The sequence below is a fragment of the Dermacentor albipictus genome, chromosome 1 (assembly GCF_038994185.2).
Source record: "Dermacentor albipictus isolate Rhodes 1998 colony chromosome 1, USDA_Dalb.pri_finalv2, whole genome shotgun sequence".
NCBI lineage: Eukaryota > Metazoa > Arthropoda > Arachnida > Ixodida > Ixodidae > Dermacentor > Dermacentor albipictus.
In genome coordinates, this window is record NC_091821.1 from 356,010,064 (window position 1) to 356,026,755 (window position 16,692).

Sequence of the window (16,692 nt, forward strand, 5' to 3'; positions counted from 1 at the left end):
AACACGAAATGTCGAAATTTCTCTCGTGCCAAGCCGGCCTCCCATTTCGTGCATTGCGTTCGAACCGAGGAAGGACATCGGTAAAAATTTTTAACGGCCATTCGGGTAGAATGCATTGCGGCTCCATTATAGCCGCCTAGTGAGCGCGCACTCGCGGTCCGCAGTCAATGTTCGTCCGTGCATTGCGCTGCGGTGAAGCCGATCACGTAGCCGTGGCTTTCTCCAAACCGATCTGGTTTCCCGCGCGAAGAGAGCACAGAGGAGGAGACGCAGAGATGAATTGCATAAAAGGCTGGATAGAAAAACAGGAACAACGAGAAGAAGAATGCGAGGCCCCGCAACTGCAACACTATTGAACTCTGTCGCAAAGATGTGGGCCGGAAGACACGTACTCTGGCCCAACGGGGTCACGAAGCGAGCCACTCGTAAAAAACAGGGGAGGCCGCGCGGCGCTCAGGGACGCCATAAGAGTTGCGTGTCCGCTTTTGCAACAAAAAGGGAGCTGATATACGCGCGCAAAAAAAAAAAATGAAGCGCACTAACTTATACAAAAAATGAGACATCACAAAGTATATGAAGTAAGGACAAAATGCAGAGAGGACGAACCGACCTAGTATGGGAAAGAAAGTAGTAAACATCAAAGGAATCGATCTTGAGACGAGGTGCACCCATTGCTAGTCTGCCCTAGCACCGCACTAACGCTGTGCTGGTCGCACCAGGGTAACCTCGCGGCGTTGTCAGAACGACCGAAGTGTGAAGCTCATTTCTTTGAAAATGCAATTCACTTCGTGTAAATGCCTTCCCCACCCCCGCTTTCCATTTTTTAAGGAACTTGATGAACTGGGGTGTTCTGAATGTGCCTGTCTTCTGTAGTGTTGATAAGAGATCGCATAAGCGTCGCTCTGTTTCACCGGGCGCGTGAGTTCCGAGTGTTCGAAAAATTTATGAAAACGAACCATCGATGTAGCAGGACCAAGCCGAACAATGTTTATGGAGCCGTTAGATGCGAGGTGCCGTCCCTCTCAAGCTGCGCCGTCCATATTGCAGGGCATGGCAGTCAGAAACTTTATTCTATAGTCGCTTTGCCACCGGCTACCGCTTTTCTTAACTGGAGGGCAGAGTAGAAGACGTGAGTGCCCACGCTCTCGTTCGAGTAGTTGCACAAGTTACTACGATCCTATCTCTACGCTTGCATTTAAGATATGTTAACGTAAGGAAAGCTGCGGCCCCATTACTGATGCCGCAAGACTCGTGAGTTGCTCCTGTTTTCATTCGAATGGTTACGTGAAAATAGATTTGTCCGCTTCGGTTTGAAAGCGCCGTATTCTCATCTGATTAGACTGGTTATGGTTACAGCTCACGCTGAAGTATCTGACAATCTAGCCCGGCACAGGCACTGTCTCCGCACGCGATGTCAGAGTGCGGTAAGATTTTATCGAGCACCTCTTTTGACGCAGTCATCATTCAGTTGGCGAAATAAAGAAATGTTTATAGCTGTATGCATGTTTGCACTACTATGGAAAGCCACAGAGGAAGGTAATAAAAATTTACATGAGAATTGAGTTTGGCTTTAAAGTAGGTCGTGAAGTCTGTTTAGAGAGCACGATGAATTATTCATGTCATTCTTTGAAATGTTTTTCTTCTCTTGTTACGTAATCCCCTCACGTTTGCTTTTGTCAGCTGAACTACAATGCAAATAGAGACGATGCTAAGGCAGTATTTATGATATTGAAACTGCAGCATTCGAACGGAAGGAGGCTGTAAAAGCAAACTTTCTTCGCAACTGCTAGCGTACAGAAATATAAACGTACGGAAGCGAGCGGAGACGTTCAGTTTTATTCTTCGGAATGCTAGCCACCGATTGTGCATGAATTGTTCACCCGCACGCAAGTGAAAATGTAGACAGCAATATTGCTGCGGGTTTCCCCGCAAACGACAAGTTGTTGAACGACTGAACAATAGTAATATATGAAGTGAAACGCCGAATAAATACATTTCTTTTGTGAACGAAAATGCTGTAGGTCAATCCGTTCTCCAGCTACCTCTCGCAGGAAATAATTTGCTAAGTTGTTAACTAGAGCTGCATTTCTATCTGTTAAAGTTCGATCGCACAAACAAGCAGGACTGCTTTCTTCCTTTTCTTCTCGCAGGGCGAAAACACTCTTAATCACAAATTTCCCGCTCAAACTGTGACAGTTTACCCCGCCTTGCATTAACCATACTTTTTAGGTTGAATATTACCGACTACATATTTTCGAAGCCCTCGTACTATCATATTGTCGCACAAGAACACAAGCACTTTTGCCTGTAAGGAGTTGGTGCACATGTAAAGCTATATTAACAAATGCATCACACAGGGAACGTATTATCGGACGATCACATTCGGTGATACTATCACCTTAGTGTGACGTAGTGCTGGACCACCCAATCAGGTCATCCGGTTTTGCTCAACCAGCCAATAAGTGCGTATTGAAAGCGATATCGCCGAAAGTGTCTGTCCGAGAATACGTCCCCAGTACTGTCGACCTTTTGCTGTCACCGATGACCCTGACACGGTTGTTGTTATCACGTCAAAAAGCAAGAATGATTGCTTTTCGTCGCGCGGCATCCTTATATTAGGTCCGCGCTAGAAAGCGACGTGAAGGCATTACCATATGCGTGCTTCGCAGCGTCGTCTTGAAGGGCGCCGCTTATTTCTCTTCCTCTCCACGTTCACTTTGTACACTGGTCATGTCCACTGCTGGCCCACTCGTAGGGTACAGACGGCGAGAAAAGGAGGAAAACGAGATACTAAAAATGAATAAACGGGGCGAAAGCTGTGAAAGTTAAATCGCATGCCGAAAGCCCGAAGTAGACGTGAGGGCCAACCCGGAACGCGGCTGCCGCGGACAGCACGAATCAGCCCTCGCTGCAACGTCGGGAGGATGTATATACGTACTACGGGTGAAGCGAAATTCGAGCAGGCGTCGCTACGAAACAAAAGCGGCAGTAGCGCGACGTGCAGCTACCTAAACAGCCGAAATGGGACACTCCTCCCTCGCCTTTCTCCTTTCTTTCCTTCCCCTCCCCATCCCCCTTTACACACACACGCACGGACAGACATTTTTTTCTTTGTGCTTCTGTATGACGCCGCACAGGCACACACGAAACACATGCAGTTGGCCCTCTGGCACGTAAAGCACGACGCAAAAGTGCGCTGCCGAAACGCAGCACAGTCGCGCGAAACAAGCGCAGATGGAGAACAACGTGGCGGTGTAGTGCGAGGAAGCCGCAGAACGAATCGCAGGGCATGCAGTAGGCAGCTCAGTTTAATGGAGCCTCGCGAATGTGACCTCTAGTCGGGGCACGTTTCGCCGCCACGGCGCGCGCGCCCATTTTCTGGTCTGTATCCATTCCCATATATATAGGTCTTTTTTTTTTTGTCGCATTGGACAGGCTACGGGTTCAGGCGAGAGGGAAGAACCGAAAGGGTGACGCCCATTTATGGGCCGCGCTATTTGTTTTATTTACTTTCCGTGCGTGTGTGCGCTTTCTTTCGACAGGAAATGGACCCTTCTTTAAACTAAATTTTAGGCAGTAAGACAACGCTAGCAGTAAGGACCACCGACATCATTGTTAACAAGGAAATCAAGTAACGTGTAATTCGAGAATAAACGCAGTGGAACAAACAGACTAAACAAATCTGCGATTAGGTGGGACGATCAATGCACGACGGAGGCAGATAACAAAGCGCGTGGACAAAAGAGAGAGGAAGAGGCAGAGATAGAGTAACTAGAAAGGAGATGGCGCTTAATCATGCGAAAGGCAGTCACTTTGCTACCTTACGCAGTGCGATGAAAAAAATTTGGAAGAAGCTTAAGGCTTGGCCTTTAAGAGTGGAACGCGATAGCATTCGAAGGTCCCTGACTGCTTCTCACGCTTCCCGGGAACTGTAGCATTTGTAACCGTAACGCTTACCGGGAAATGCGGGCGGGGAACGCTACGCACGAAGGCGGGCTTTGTGGTAGAAACGCCGCCTCTTGCATTGACCGCGATGCGGTGGAGGCGAGCGTCATCTGGAGGTGTTGCAAGGAACGGGGCGCGCCGCTCCGTGGCCTCCAAGATATTTGCGCGTCGGCGTGCGCAAATGGCGGACGCCGTGGTCGGTTTATGATTGGTAGAAACGCTCGAAATAGGGTTTGTTTGAGTTTTCGGGTAACGGAATTATGTTTTCTCGTATATTCAAATTACAATCCGACGTTATCGTGTCTCTGGGTTGTGCGCAAGTTGTACTTTACGATGTTTCTACGTAGTTTATCGTGAGGAATTCAATTAGTTCAGTAACTCCCTTGCGCTACATGGAGGGCGAGGGTATGGGTGGCTCGAAATTCTTTTTGTCGAAACGAGGCCCGACGTTGGACGCTGGATTTTTGAAGCCAGGAAGCCAGAAATATTGGAATATGGACTTGTGCCACGCCTCGAGAGAGAGCATTGTGTAAGATATGACTGAAAGATATACTGGCATACTGCGTAGAACTCTAACCGTCAATTATACAGCCTCGACCCATCATTGAAATTGAAATTACCAACAAACCCTTCACGAAGTGAAGCAACACTGCTTTGTCGGCTGTGGTTAGGAGTAGCATTCACTAAACTCCTGCAACTATCGTATTGGAATGGTGGACTCACTCATCTGCGCTAAGTGTAAGCATGAAGAAATCATCAGTCATCTTCTGTGCCACTGTTCTCGCTTCGATAATAAATGTCAGACTCTCCAGTGTGCACTGAATACACTGGACAATAGGCCATTTAAAGCCATTTAAAGAAGCAAATGTCTTGGCAGCCTGGCCTCACAGTTCATCAGCCCAGAAAGTCAATCGAGTGCTTGTTCAGTACTTGAAGGCGACAGACTTGAGTGCCCGACTGTAGACATGCTGCCCCTAGCTTAGTGCATTTGAAAAGTACCTTGTTTACAATGAATGAATCATTGAATCATTCAATTAATTAATCTTTAGTTGTGAAGTCTTATAGTTGTGAATGGCATGGCCCTACGGATAGCGTATCAGGCTAGTGGTTGCACTATATATGCGCTCAGGTCCGGTCAGGTCAATTTGATGAGGTCCGCATCTGTAAGGAATTCCCACACTGTTAGCAGACGACGTTTCTGGGACTGAGTAAAGAGATCCTTGCGAAAGTGGCGCCAACTAATATTGGCAAAATACGCCTCTGTTTGCGTTTGAAAAGAAAATCTATCAAATACTTCAACGAAATTTTAAAGTCCTCTTCCTCCCCCTCGCCACCTTCACCGTAATAAACTACGAAGGTGAGTTGCTATGAGAAATCGAGCAATAGACAGACTAGAAGCTATAAGTTCATTGTGCGCATTATGTGGCATCGTGTCTTCTGTTAACTAACCTAAAACATTCGACGCGCCCTGTTCTCATTAACCTTCTAACAGTTGCGTCACTAAAGCGTAGCGAAGACCTAAGTTGGCTCGCTTACTGTCGAGTTCGATTGCTCCCAAGCGGCTTTGTGTCGGCATGCCAGTCTCTCCACAGTGCGACTTCAATTTTCTAAGTCCCCGGTAAGAATGCTTTTCTCTCAGTGTTTCCATGTTCTGAATGGTGGTACACGATACCCTACTTGGATTTGAAACAACTAACGAGAGAGAGAGAGAGAGAGAGAGAGAGAGAGAGAGAGAGAGAGAGAGAGAGAGAGAGGCACTAAATGCCTCCGACGTACAATGTATTGTGCTCATTTGCATACCTAAAGGCCGCTAATGGTACTAGGCGGTGTATTACAAAGGAGACCGGCCAGACCAAAAACAGTGGCATTGTACTACCAGGCCAGGAAGTAGTAGGCATGCGTTCTTCCTATGCCATTTCGGTGATCACTGTTTTGTTCTGCTCTGTTAAATAGATTTCCCAGCTCGCAAAGGTACTGGCGGCCATGGTCTACAGGTTGTAAACGCCAGAAACGTAGTATTAGTATGTGAGGGTGTTGGTAGCATCTTTAATTAAGACGCATTGGTATTGCACAACATGAGGAAAAACGCTGGAAAACTGCCGAGCGGGCGTACGCCAAAAACGACACTGTCAACTGACAATAACGAGCAATTCTTTCATTATTTTTCCCGGGCGTTCTACGGATGTTCACAATTGTCGAGGACAACTTATTGCCCTAACATACATTGTTGCGTTCTCTCACGCTTGTAGCGACATTTCATAGCCAAAAAAAAAAAGATAAGGTCAGCAGAGTGTTGTGTTCTTTATTAGAAGTGCTGCCTCGGGCTTTGATTCAGATTTCTAAAATGTCTTTCTTTCTTTCCTCTCATGCACAGGATTCGAGTTCTCTGGAAAAGTGAACTTCGGGCTGAGTACTTGACGGTGCGGAACGAGCAATGCCCGCATTCCCATAGGTAAGGAGGCTTTGCACGGTAAAACTAAAATGAACAACTTTAGCAGCACCAGACGTAATCAATTAGTTGGTGATGGGCGCCGTGCGATTCGTAATCAGAAACAAGCATTTTAAAATCTTCGGGTGTTTAAGAAAAGAAAACACTGCAGAGTCGATAACTGTTATGTTTAAAAACGCTAAGATGTGACAAATATCTACGAATTCACACGTAGACCATTTCGGAAGGAACATCTATCATTAGGAACATCTTCAAGTCTTTTTTTATTCCTTTCCTCCACTCCAGCTAAGAGTAGTGAAGAAGTCTCAGCGCTAGGTAATCCCTCTATCTTTTCTAACTATAGCTAAACCAGACGTAATCAATTATTTGGTGATGCTCGCCATGCGATTTGTAATCAGAAACGAGCCTCTTTGAAATCTTCGGGTGTTTAAGAAAAAGAAAACACTGCAGAGTCGATAACTTTTACGTTTCAAAACACTAAGATATAACCAATATCTGTGAATTCACGCGTAGACCATTTCGGAAGGAACGTGCATAATTAGGAACATCTTCAAGTCTTTTTTTATTCCTTTCCTCCACTCCAGCTAAGAGTAGCGAAGAAGTCTCAGCACTAGGTAATCCCTCTCTTTTCTAACTATAGCTAAACCAGACGTAATCAATTATTTGGTGATGCTCGCCATGCGATTCGTAATCAGCAACGAGCCTCTTCAAATCTTCCGGGGTTTAAGAAAAAGAAAACACTGCAGAGTCGATCACTTTTACGTTTCAGAGCCCTAAGATGTAACCAATATCCGCGAATTCACACGTAGACCATTTCGGAAGGAACATTCATCATCAGGAACATCTTCAAGTCTTTTTTCATTCCTTTCCTCCACTCCCGCTAGAGTAGCGAAGAAGTCTCAGCGCTAGGTAATCCCTCTCTTTTCTAACTATAGCTCAACCAGACGTAATCAATCATTTGGTGATGCTTGCCGTGCGATTCATAATGAGAAACAAGCCTCTTAATATCTTCGGGTGTTTAAGGAAAAGAAAACACTGCAGAGTCGATAACTTTTACTTTTCAAACCACTGCGATGTGATCAATATCCGCGAATTCAAACGTGTACCATATTGGAAGAAACCTCCATCAGTAGGAACCTTTTCAAATCTTTTCATTTTTTTCCTCCACCTCCTACTAAGAGTAGCCAATCAGTCTCAGTGCTAGGTTATCCCTTTATTTCTGTTTTATTACTACGTCCACCAAGTTGTCGGAAAGCAGCTGGTATATGCAGAAGTTGGGCAGACGCTTCGTTGCAGTTTCCTTACCCGAGTTCTATAGCTGGTCTATCGAGTTTTATGCAGAAGATGAGGATTTGGCCGCAGCTTTTGTTGGCAGTGTCTAAGCAAGGCTCGTAGTCCCGTAACACAAGTCACAAAACATTGCGCGTGCAAAGCTGGGGCGGTGCAAACAAACGGATACTTTGTGCCTACACGGGGTATCCAATTAAAGCAGCAGCCATGACGCACGGCGGCAGAGGCTCCGGCGAATGGCGCGCACGGTGTTGTGGCTTACGTGTGTTCTTTCGCCGAGGAGATGTTCACAACGAAGCGCTGTGCACACGTTGCAGACGGAACGGGCGCCGCGTCTCCGAAAAGGAGCAGAGAATATATTAACGCAGTCGGCGGGGCGATCTCCTCCCCGCCGGCGCACACGTGGACAGCGCTCTGTCGTCGCGAGACGTTGTTTACTGTAAAAGCTGCCGACGCGCGCAGTTTGCACTGCAATTTAGGATCCCCGGGGCCCGAGAGCTGCTCCGCAGTTAAACGCAGCCGAAACACGGCTAGACTCTTTCCCGCTCGTAGACTCTTGCTCGGAGCGCCGGGCGGTTTCGGTATTGACCGACTCTTCGGGCAGCGCCACCGTCATCATTCCCTTCGTTCTTGCGTTCTCCGCTGTTTGGACTGTGCGCTTGCACGAACTTTCATTTTATGCAGCGATCTTGCTGTAATGTAATCCTTTGAGTTCCTGGCGTGTTACTGCCACTTCTAACGACTAGTTCCAATCAACTCTGGAGTTGTCTATTTCCTAGCAGTTTTGACAATGTTGTAAATGATCGGAGGATATGTACGCCCCCCCCCCTTCTCTCTCTCTCTCTCTCTCTCTCCCTCTCTCTTTGTGCGTGCGTGCGCGCTTGTTTATATAATGCCTGCATATTCTTCTCTAACGTTTGTGTTTGTTGGAACGTGGAAATGGAAAGTGGTGTAAGGGTAACACTGGTACGAAAACTTCCTCCGGGCACAGCTCGATTTTCGTGCAGTAAAATGTTAGAAGATGTACACATGCATCTTGTTAAAAGCCTATCGTTTTGTTGAAGCGAAGAGCAGGCAATGTTAATTCTTTTAACTGAAATACCGCCAGAGCTTCGATATTGTCCAGGGCACTTCAAGCTCAATTTTAGACCTTATTTTCATAAGCGATTTCTTTTCCAAAGAAGATAACAAAGTCGAAATTCTTGAAGGACTATCGGATCATCACATGGTTTTTTGCACATTCACCATTCCAAACCAAATCCGCCAACGTAACACTAGAAAGCGCGTGTACGCATTTAACAAAGCAGACGATGACGCCATTATGACCTACCTTGCACACGAGTACTACGACTTTAACGAGCTAATCTCAAAGGGCTCGGCCAACATCGACGAAATTTGGTTGCTGTTCAAAACACATGTTATGCACTGATTAAGGCAATTTGTCCCACAAATACAAAAGAACACCAATAAGCACAACCCATGGATTACACGTGACGTAATTCATTTCAAACGTAGAATAAAAAGGTTGCGGAAATCTAACAAATTATGCCCAGTTCCAGACTTCCGCCAAAAAATAAACTCTTTAAACAGACTACTAAAGGAAAGAACAAAAGTAGGAAAACAGCGCTTCTGCTGTACAACACTTAGCAACTTTATCAAAGACTCACCCCGAAAATTCTGGCGTTATGTCAGGCAAAACAATAACCGTACAAAACCGTTATCGCCGACAGAAGAAAAGAAACAAGCGGAAGCGTTTAACACATTCTTCCATTCTGTATTTACCCCCGACAACGGCATTACGCATGCTTACAGGCCAGAAAATATAAAACACAACGAAACACTGAGCGCTCCAGTCGTAACTGAAGCAGGCGTGTTCGCACTATTATTAAATTTAGATGATAAAAAGTGCAACGGTCCTGACGGAATCCCGAACTGTTTCCTGAAACGTTATGCCGAGCCTGTAAGCAAATACTTATGCCTTATTTACAATAAATCAATCTCTGAACAATGTATCCCAGCAGAATGGAAAATTGCTAAAATAGTGCCCGTCTACAAATCAGGCAATATTTCTTGTCAGTCAAACTATAGGCCTATTTCTTTCACATGTACATGCTGCAAAATCTTGGAACATATTATCTTAAAATCCGTTAAACAGTTCATTGAGGCAAACAATGTCCTCCATCCATGCCAACATGGCTTCAGGACTGGTCTGTAAATGACGTAATTCATTTCAAACGTAGAATAAAAAGGTTGCGGAAATCTAACAAATTATGCCCAGTTCCAGACTTCCGCCAAAAAATAAACTCTTTAAACAGACTACTAAAGGAAAGAACAAAAGTAGGAAAACAGCGCTTCTGCTGTACAACACTTAGCAACTTTATCAAAGACTCACCCCAAAAATTCTGGCGTTATGTCAGGCAAAACGATAACCGTACAAAACCGTTATCGCCGACAGAAGAAAAGAAACAAGCGGAAGCGTTTAACACATTCTTCCATTCTGTATTTACCCCCGACAACGGCATTACGCATGCTTACAGGCCAGAAAATATAAAGCACAACGAAACACTGAGCGCTCCAGTCGTAACTGAAGCAGGCGTGTTCGCACTATTATTAAATTTAGATGATAAAAAGTGCAACGGTCCTGACGGAATCCCGAACTGTTTCCTGAAACGTTATGCCGAGCCTGTAAGCAAATATTTATGCCTTATTTACAATAAATCAATCTCTGAACAATGTATCCCAGCAGAATGGAAAATTGCTAAAATAGTGCCCGTCTACAAATCAGGCAATATTTCTTGTCAGTCAAACTATAGGCCTATTTCTATCACATGTACATGCTGCAAAATCTTGGAACATATTATCTTAAAATCCGTTAAACAGTTCATTGAGGCAAACAATGTCCTCCATCCATGCCAACATGGCTTCAGGACTGGTCTGTCTACCATTACCCAACTTGTTGAGATATTACACGATTTCGCCAAAGCAATTAACGACCAGACACAAATAGATGTTATTTACCTAGACTTCTCAAAGGCCTTTGATCGTGTCTGCCATGCTAAACTACTCCTAAAGCTTAAACATATACTAGGAGATGGGCCAATTTTTCGTTGGATTAGCAATTACTTACCTGACCGCCGCCAGTTTGTTCAGTTAGGCTCCCACGCTTCTGAAACTGTACCAGTACTTTCTGGTGTACCCCAGGGTTCCGTTTTGGCCCCTATCCTGTTTATTTTGTTCATAAATGACATAACTAATCAGATTGAATCCAAAATTAGGTTATTTGCAGACGATTGCGTCCTGTATAGAGAAGTACTAAACCGGCAAGACCAAATTAGTCTTAACAAGGATTTTTCTCGGATAGTGCAATGGTGTGAAGACTGGCAAATGGCCATCAACTACGATAAAACAGTTTCAATGTCAGTAACAAAAAAGAAATCCAAGCTTACTTTTTCATACGGCTGTGATAATACTATACCTAACACTGTCACTCAGTACAAGTACTTGGGTGTTATCATATCATCAGACTTAGGATGGTCGGCTCATGTAGAGTACGTAGCAAGCAAAGCGATGCGAAAGCTTATGTTCTTAAAACGGGCCCTGCAATACTCTACGAAGGAGGCTAAGCTCTTGGCCTATGTTACAATCATACGTCCTATCTTAGAATATGCGAACGTGGCGTGGTTTCCCTTTGCCCAAAATCAAATCGCCACTCTTGAGGCTGTCCAGCGAAAAGCCGCGCGGTTTATCTGTAACCGATTTCGGCGCACTGACTCGCCTACTCAGATGCTATACAAAATCGGCCTTCACACACTAAGCAGTCGTGCGATGCTGTACCGACTCAAATTTTTGTATCTCATCCTGCATAATAAGGTACATGTGGATTCTAACACCTATATTTCCTATAACACATCCAGAGAAACCCGTCACAAGCATCACCTAACACTCCAAGAATATTCTTGCACTAACAATACATTCAGCTTCTCGTTCTTCCCGCGAGCAGTTCGCGATTGGAATGCTTTAGCCCAGACGTTGGTCGCTCAGACTACTGTTGACAAATTTGTTGAAATAGTTGGCGCAACAGTATTGTCAATCACTACTAAATGATATGTTATCATTGTCTTTATCATTGTATTGTCAAATGTTTTTGGAAATGTGTGATGTGAAATGATGTATGATGCTATTAATTGTATAACCATATGCTTATCCTTCTTTTGTCTCTTGCAAAATATCATATGACATTGAAACAAGCTCTTTGTGCGTTATGTTTTTGCCATATTATTGCTCTTAACATAGGTCCATGAAACTCTACTCTTGCCAAGTGCCCTTTTGTATTCTTATGTATATGCCTGTACTACTATGTCTACAGACCCTTCTAACCCACTCCTGTAAAAATCCCTGATGGGATTGACAGTATCACAAAATAAATAAATAAATAAATAAATAAATAAATAAATAAATAAATAAATAAATAAATAAAGAAATAAATATTACTACCCATGTCTGTCTAAGAGACTGATAGAAGTAAGAGCTCTCTTTTATTTGAAAAGTATAACGAGACTATTTCGCAGAGCAAGATATTAGGCGTTGGCATAGGCCACCACATTTCTTGAGATTGGTGGCGGCGCAAAAAAAAAAAAAGGTCCACTTTTAACAGGCCAGAAGTACGTTGCCACTGAAACTTAAACCAGGTGCGTAAGTGTGCACGTTGTGGTATAGGCGTCAAGTGGTCCCCAAGGAGGAGGTGGAACACGGACGTTTCGGTCACAAGGTATCTTTTGCCAGCGTCAAAGTTGGGGAGGCAATATCACTTTTTCAATCCGCTGCTTTCTCAGTTTCTTTTTTTTTATATCGGTGCAAGTTAAGCTTAAAAGATTTTTTTTAATTATGGGGTTTTACGTGCCAAAACCACTTTCTGATTATGAGGCATGCCGTATGGACACCGGAAAATTTGACCACCTGGGGTTCTTTAACGTGCACCTAAATCTGAGTACACGGGTGTTGTCGCATTTCGCCCCCATCCAAATGCGACCGTCGTGGCCGGGATGCCATCCTGCGACCTCATGCTCAGCAGCCCAACACTTAGCAACCACGGCTGGTGCCTAAAAGATTTAATTTCAATAAATGGCTATGCAACTGCCCGCTCTCGCTTTCTCTCTCAGTGTTTTTCTTTTTTTGAGGTTGGGAGAGGGTGGTTAGAGTACGCCAAATGTTATTGTTAAACTTGAGAAAAAGGGGGCCCAGTGAAACACAAAGCATGCGCACACAAGGAAAAGGCGTTAGGCACGGACGGACGCTGTACTTTCAACTGTTATTGTTAAGAGTGTGGAAAGAATGTTTTTTTTTTATTTGGTTGTCCAGTGTGTCTTGATGTAGTTTGCCTTAAAGCAACTAAGGAAAAACGCGTTGGCTGCAATACTCAAAATTTTTGAAAACGTTATAAGGAGTGATCCCTTACAACACCTGAAAGCGTCTGCCATTAACTAATAGAAAAGACAAAAACTTCTCTTTTCACGTGGCGTAAATTAAAGAAAAACTAGCCTCGCTACAAAGACGGTAATGGAAAAGGTCGCTGCAAGTACAGAGAGGGATGCTGGCGACAGACATTTTGCGCATGCGCTGATGGGACATGGCGCCTTTGCTTTATTGCTGACTGTGCGGCTAATTATTGTTTACTCGAGCGTGGAGCACGACAAGTGGGGAGCAAGAGAGAGTAAGGGAAAGCGAAATGAGATATGTGAAGAAAATCGCGACACTAAAGCAAAAAGGCTGGCAAGGCTTGTCGGAAAGCGTCTCACCTCGTTTTACTCTTCTGCATGTCGCAGGTTCTTTCTGCTGCCTTTGCGACTGTATGCCACTTTTGGTCCGGCTATCGCAAGGACTCGCGGGAGAGAAATGGCAACTAAGTAAGGAAAGGAGGTTGATGCACACAGCAGCTAAAGGAGAAAAAAATGGCGTGCCTTGCTAACGGTGATGCGTCGGCAGCAGCTGAGCTCGAATTACCATTAACGCCATTAGCTCGCGACGACGCCTGCCTGTGTGCGTGGATGGCGTCCTTTTGTGGATCGAAAGTCTGACGGCACCTCCTCCAACTCGCTTCCTGAACTTCCTCTCGCTCTCCTCTGCTTTGCAAACTTGGCAACACTTGGCATCGTGCCTTGCGACAACGTCGAGTCGGGCGTGACGCCGTTCTGTGCGGTTGCGCTTTTCAAGAACGAGTTGAGCTTCGGGTCAGTGTGCCTTCATCTTCTAGCGCGTTACAATTGCGGTGGGAAGAATTTTGATTTACCGAGTGGCACGTCAGCCCCTGCGCTCACGATCGTGAGTAAATATGTTTGTCACGGCATTTACAGATTCGTGCGAGAGCAAGACCTGCCTCGTTATACTACTGAGCAGGAAATGCTTTAACGCACTCCTTTCTCAAAGTTGTGCAACGCAGTGGAGAAGCAGGAAATAAGCACTACGTGACAGGAGCTCATGCGCTACTAGTTCAAACCACGCCTGTGGAATGCAAGCCGAAAGTAAGCAGGAGAAACAAGAACTGAGCTGACTTTTACCATTGTCCAAACCAGAGATGCAGAAGAAGAGAGAGAAATAAATTCAGTGAGATTAAAGGTTGGCACCTGGTTTGCTACCCTATACTCGTGGAACCCATCACTTCAGGCACCTGCTCCTCGATCGATCGTGTGGTCCGGTGTGCTCCGCCAAAGGGACCCTGCTGCTTTCAGCGGCGCAAATGACAACAACGAGCAGGATTAGCTATCGTCGTACGCGAGGACGGGGCGTCCACCTCGTCCAGCGACCTCGACTGGACCTGCCATCGCAAACTCGTGTCGTACGTCCGATGATCGGCCATTATGCTTTGCCTGTGGCTACACTGCTACCATCACCAGCTTTTGTCGACGGGCTCAATCGACTGGTGCCGCATCACCTGTAACGTCCCGTCATACAGGCGTGTCAAGACCATTTTGCAGCTCTTACGACTCATCTTCGGCCCTGTCAGCTGTTCGACCGATGCCCGTTACCCGACGTTCACCATGTCCGCGTCGCTGATCACGATCGCAGGTGCGACCTCGTTCTTCACAGGTGTTTCAATTTTTAACAGCGCAGTGGTAAGCTTCTCTTGTTTCGGAAATTAGGTGTTTGCGAGGGCTGTTGCAGGGATGATCGTAGACTGTTGAAAACAAAGACGTCTTAGAATCTCATTATTTGAGCACCAGTGTTTGGTGACTGCTGATGCTTGCAACATACAAAGCCTCCGAGATCCCAAAGTTCTTATCCAGTCGATTTGTAGTGTGGGAGAAGTCAAACACGCCAGACGACGATCTTGCTGGAAAGACTGCATTAGCGCATGAGCTGATTGCAGTAGCAGAACCATGTGGATATATATATATATATATATATATATATATATATATATATATATATATATAGAGAGAGAGAGAGAGAGAGAGAGAGAGAGAGAGAGAGAGAGAGAGAGAGAGAGAGAGAGCAAATGATAAATGAAAAGGGAGGTTAACCGGGACGGAGGCCGGTTGCCTACCCTACACTGGGGTAAGAGAAAAGGGCACGGAAAGATTGAAAGAATAAGAGAAAGTCCACTGAGGATATGATTCGGTCACTCAGTCCGAATCACAGACGGTGGCTCAATCCGGTAGCTTTAAGTGCACACAGTGAGAATATGACGAAGCGCCAAGATGTACGAAAGGTTTCCCGAAGCATCACAAAGCATTCAATTATCGAGATGTCGGCGGGAAACGGGGTGCTAGCGAGGCCCGGTAAGTCGCACCTTTACTGGAAAATACATCGTGGGAAAATGCATCTCGGAAGAGAGCAGCAGTTTACGATAGGTAGCGAGGCACTAGAAGTGGTAAAGGAATACGTCTACTTAGGGCAGGTAGCGACCGCGGATCCGGATCATGAGACTGAAATAATCAGAAGCATAAGAATGGGCTGGGGTGCGTTTGGCAGGCATTCTCAGATCATGAACAGCAGGTTGCCATTATCCCTCAAGAGAAAAGTATATAATAGCTGTGTCTTACCAGCACTCACCTACGGGGCAGAAACCTGGAGGCTTACGACAAGGGTTCTACTTAAATTGAGGACGACTCAACGAGCTATGGAAAGAAGAATGATGGGTGTAACGTTAAGGGATAAGAAAAGAGCAGATTGGGTGTGGAAACAAACGCGAGTTAATAACATCCTAGTTGAAATCAAGAAAAATAAATGGGCATGGGCAGGACATGTAATGAGGAGGGAAGATAACCGATGGTCATTAATGGTTACGGCTGGATCCCAAGGGAAGGGAAGCGTAGCAGGGGGCGGCAGAAAGTTAGGTGGGCGGATGAGATTAAGAAGTTTGCAGGGACGACATGGCCACAATTAGCACATGAGCGGGGTAGTTGGAGAAGTATGGGAGATGCCTTTGCTCTACAGTGCGCGTAATCATGATGATGATGATGATGATGATGATGATGACATCGTGGGATCTTCGTGTTTGCGGGAAATATACGCGGTCGAATTCGACACTGTACAAATGCCTGATATTAATTATAATCGTTTCAGGGGCTACGTTTATTGTCCCAGTAAATGGCGATTATTGCAACTGTAGAAGTACACTGGAGAAACCCAATACAAATGCGATGTTCATGAGCTTTTACGCTTTGTCTTTCGCGGACATCATTTCTGCATGTGCTTTCCAACACTGCGATGCCCTAGAGGATAAATCTAACAATTAATGTTCTGTGCTGCTCCAATATTTAAGTCACGGGTGACCGCTCTCATTCTCCAGCAGCTAAATAACACGTTCGCAATAGAAGTCAAATTGTTTGTTTGTTAGTTTCTTTGTTTGTTTTCTGGTATAATAAGCTAGGTGGGGCTCCATGACAGGTCGCGATAGAATGGGATGCCCAAAATTTGGTGCCTTTTGTTTATGCAGACATTTGGACAATGATGGATGCATTTTGAGCACTCATATGGCAAAGGTTCATTTCTGAGACATTTATTCAACA

The 16,692-nt window shown here is 45.2% G+C and overlaps 1 protein-coding gene across 1 annotated transcript in view; it reads left to right on the forward strand.

The window, feature by feature from the left end:
* Positions 1–16,692, forward strand: part of LOC135902317 (carboxypeptidase N subunit 2-like) — a 164,725-nt gene that overhangs the window by 84,904 nt on the left and 63,129 nt on the right. The window contains exon 2 of the mRNA XM_065432293.2: positions 6,320–6,397. The gene's annotated coding sequence lies outside the window, so the exon portion shown is untranslated. The remainder of the gene's footprint in view (positions 1–6,319; positions 6,398–16,692) is intronic.